The sequence below is a fragment of the Brassica oleracea genome, unplaced genomic scaffold, assembly GCF_000695525.1.
Source record: "Brassica oleracea var. oleracea cultivar TO1000 unplaced genomic scaffold, BOL UnpScaffold01399, whole genome shotgun sequence".
In the NCBI taxonomy this organism is placed as follows: domain Eukaryota; kingdom Viridiplantae; phylum Streptophyta; class Magnoliopsida; order Brassicales; family Brassicaceae; genus Brassica; species Brassica oleracea.
This window is the reverse complement of record NW_013617935.1, coordinates 1-4,390: the sequence shown is the minus strand read 5'-3', so window position 1 is coordinate 4,390 and position 4,390 is coordinate 1. Positions and strand designations below refer to the sequence as shown.

The following is a 4,390-nucleotide window of genomic DNA, read 5'->3' as shown; positions in this document are numbered from 1 at the left end:
TTTAAATCAATTTTAGAAAAGACACATGAACCATGTAACTCATCTAGCATATCATCTAAGCGTGGGATAGGATGTATGTAATTAACCGTGATGTTGTTGATGGATCTGCAGTCCACACACATGCGCCAGCTCCCATCTTTCTTAGGCACCAGTAGCACAGGTACATCACAAGGACTCAAGCTTTCCCTGATGTGGCCTTTCTCCAAGAGTTCATTGACTTGTTTCTGGAGCTCCTTTGTCTCAACAGGGTTTGTCCTGTTTGCTGGCCAGTTTGGAATGGAAGCTCTTGGTACAAAGTCAATTTGATGTTCAATACCTATAATGGGTGGTAAGCCAACTGGATTATCCTCTGGAAAGACATCCCTATACTCCTGCAAAAGACACTCAATCTCTTCTGGAATCCCAGGGTCAGTGTTAGTAGTAGAGATCAACAACTCCTTGTAAACTACTAGTATCAGATTTGGTTGTTCAAGCATAGCAGTTTTGATGTCTTTAGTAGTAGCAAAGAGGTTCATCTTACTTACCTGTTTGGATTCATCCAGCAACAAGGCTTTACCAATGGCCTTATCTTCATCCCTTCTCTTCTTAAGATGCATTTGATCCTGGTGCACTTCCTGAGGCGACAGTGTTACCAGCGTGATCTACTTCTCCTAGTGAAGGTGTGTCTGTTGGTGAAGCCATCATGTACTGCCCTCTTGTCAAACTGCAAAGGGCGACCAAGTAGAATGTGGCTAGCTTCATGAGGCGCCACATGACAAGTGATCTCATCATGATATCTCCCCACTGACAGTAAGACTTTCACTTGCTTTCTGATCTTTAACCCTCCCTCTTCATTGAGCCATTGCAAGAGGTATGGCTTAGGATGCTTATACACCTCAAGACCCAATTTCTCCACCAGTTTCTCACTTGCTACATTGGTACAGCTTCCTCCATCAATGATCAAGCTGCAAACTTTGTCATGGATTAAGCATCTGGTGTGAAACAGGTTCTCTCTTTGCTCATCCTCTTTGGCTTTAGGTTGAGCATTGAGGAGTCTCCTGGTGACTAGCAACTCTCCTCGGACAGGATACTCCACGCCCTCATCCTCAGACTCCTGGTCGGATTTTTCATCTTCAGAAACCACATCTCCATTGGCTAGGATTATGATCACCTTCTTGTTGGTACAATCATTGGCATAATGCCCAATCCCATGACACTTGAAGCATCTGACATTCCTGGACCTAGTGGCTGTCACTGGTTCTTTGCCCTTGTCATCTCGCCTTGCTTCCACTGATGAAGACCCTTCCTTTGGCTTATCAAATGACTTATCATCCTTGGCGTACACTAATTTTGCAGCAGATCCGTATGGAGTTTTGGCGGAACTCTTCCTCTTGTTTTGTTGCTCAATCAGAATAGCTTTGTGCAGTAGCTCATCCATGTCCTCATACTCTTGTAGCTCCAATATGTCTTGTATATCTCTGTTTAACCCTCCTTGGAACCTAGCCATAGTTGCCTCAGCACCCTCAATCAAGTCAGCTTTCAAGATGAGTGTCTCCATCTCCTGGTGATAGTCTTCTACACTCTTGGCTCCTTGAGAAAGCCTTCTCAATTTCTGGTGAAGATCTCGCCCATAGTGAGTAGGAACAAACCTCTTCTTCATCACAGTCTTCATCTCAAACCAGGAAGCTATCTGAGGCTCTCCATTGCGTCTCCTAGTAGTGGCAATCTGCTCCCACCAGTTTATAGCATAACCACAAAATTCAGTGGCTGCTAATCTGACCTTCCTCTCCTCAGTAAACTGCTGGCAATTGAAAACCAACTCTATCTTCTTTTCCCACTCCAAATAGGCATCTGGATCATTCTTGCTATGGAATTGAGGTATTCTCAGCTTGAGATTGCCTAGATTATCAGCTGCTGGTCGTCTGCGGTTATGGTGTCTACTGTGGTGGCTAGCCTGAGATTCATTATCACTCTCATCAGTTGAATCCTCTTGAACTTGTTCACCATAGATCCTATGACCTCTAACTACAACTCCTGGTCCCCTTCTAGGCCATATATGTACTCTCTCAGCTCCAACAACAGCTCCCCTCTCTTGTCCTGCATTGTCATCAAGTAAATTTTCATTAGCTTGTTGAGCACGGTTGTAATTAGCTTGCATTCTTCTATTTATCTCAGCCATCATAGCCAAATTGAACTTGGTTGAGGTTGATTTGCTGAGCAGCCGGTTCTCCTACTTCCTCTCCATCTCGTCCATCAGCCATTGTTCTTGAAAGACAAGTTTGCAAAGACAAGAAAAACAGAAAAATTAAAACAAACTCTCTCTCACTCAATTTCAGCTACCAAGTCTCTGCCTTTCTCACAAGTTTAGTTAAGATTCAAAGCTCTACACCTAAGATCTAGAACAAAACCCCAATGAAGCAGAAAGAAAGTATTAAGAGATTTAGGCACCAGCTGACTTTACCACCCTGAGCTGGATTTCTCTTCAGCTAGCTGGATTACTCTTCAGCTTTCCTTTTTTGATTTGGATCAGAGATTTCTTTTCTTTTTTATTTTTTATTTTTTTGCAGGGTTGGCTCAGCTGGCTTACAACAGATAGAAAGATAAGAGAAGTGTTTGATGGAGTGAATGATCTGAGTAGCCAAATCGCAAACCCTAACCTTCAAGTGGCTCTGATACCACTTGGTGCAGCCTGGGTATGGCTTCTGCTCCTGGATCACTTGAAGGGGAATGAAATAGGGTTGTCCTTGGAGGCTACTAGCACTCTGCTTGACTATGGACGTCTCTCTGAAGCTACGGAGTGGCAACAGAGATGGTTTGCTACTCAAAGACACAAGATTACCCTGTATTGTCTAAGATGGATTTCACTAAAGAATTCCTTCCCTAAGGTGAGATCAATGTTCCTTTAGCTGAACAGAGAAAGAAGGAAACGAGATAACTCTTTCCTGTAAGTTTTTGATTGAAAAGTTGAATGACGTTCACAAAGTCTGCATAGAAAACCCCCAGCAACCCTAATCATAAACCAAGATGGTTTATTCTAATTCCTAATCTAAACCCAATCGGAATTGGTTTTTAATAAATCCTAATCCTACCCGAAATTGGTTTAATTTAAATGAAATCAAATTACACTGAAATAAAATTAAACCAACAGGTTGGTTTATCTTGGTTCTCCTCTTCTGATTTAAGCCCCACGGATTTGGCTAAGTGTTGGAGGCTCTTCTCTTGAGCTCTCAGTCTTGATCTGGTTACTGGTCCATTCCACAAGCTGGCTAGCTCATTTGGTTCTTCTCTGCTCAAATCTGGCTCTTCTCTGCTCAAGTCTGGCTCTCCCTCGTCAGACTCACTCAGCCCTCCAATGTCTCTACTCATGGCTGCACCACAACTTCCTCGTCATTCTAATCAAACCAGGATGAATCGGGATGTAAGAAGTTGTATCTGGATACATAAAGTAGTGGAGAATCACCAAGAAGAGATATAAATCTCATAGAAGTTAGGATGAAGATGTTATCCCAGTTTCAAATCAGGTGATCCCAGTTTTCCTGTTTGAGAATATGACAACTTCCTCGTCATTCTAATCAAACCAGGATGAATCGCAAAGTAAGAAGATGTATTTGTATACATAAAGTAGTGGAGAATGACCAGAAAGTGGAATAAATCTCATAGGAGTTACTGACTGCCCCAATACTCTTCCTCTATCAATGTATCTACTCTTTATCTTATCATCTCAACAATAGGAGTTCGGAAATGAAGAAGTTATCCCACTCTCAGATAAGGTGATTCCAGTTTTCCTGTTTGAGAATATGACAACTTCCTCGTCATACTAATCAAACTAGGATGAATCGCGATGTAAGAAGCTGTATATGGTTACATAAAGTCGTGGAGAATCACCAGGAGCTGGAATAAATCTCATAGGAGTTAGGATGAAGAAGTTATCCTACTTTCAAATCAGGTGATCCCAGTTTTCCTTTTTGGGAATATAACAACTTCCTCGTCATTCTAATCAAGCCAGGATGAATTGCGATGTAAGAAGCTGTATTTGGATACATCAAGTAGTGGAGAATAACTAGGAAGTGGAATAAATCTTATAGGAGTTGGGAAATGAAGAAGTTATCCTACTTTCAAATCAGGTGATCCCACTTTTCCTGTTTGGGAATATGACAACTTCCTCGTCATTCTAATCAAACCAGGATGACTCACGATGAAAGAAGATGTATTTGGATACATAAAGTAGTGGAGAATGACCAGGAAGTGGAATAAATCTCATAGGAGTTACTCACTGCCCCAATACTCTTCCTCTATCAATGTATCTACTCTTTATCTTCCCATCTCAACAATAGGAGTTAGGAGATGAAGAAGTTATACCACTCTCAGATAAGGTGATCCCAGTTTTTCTGTTTGGGAATATGACAACTTC

General features: G+C 41.8%; 1 pseudogene; it reads right to left on the bottom strand.

Annotated features, from left to right (window-relative positions):
* Nucleotides 1-2,158, bottom strand: part of LOC106321299 — an 8,019-nt pseudogene extending 5,861 nt beyond the window's left edge.
* Nucleotides 2,159-4,390: the final 2,232 nt, after the last annotated feature.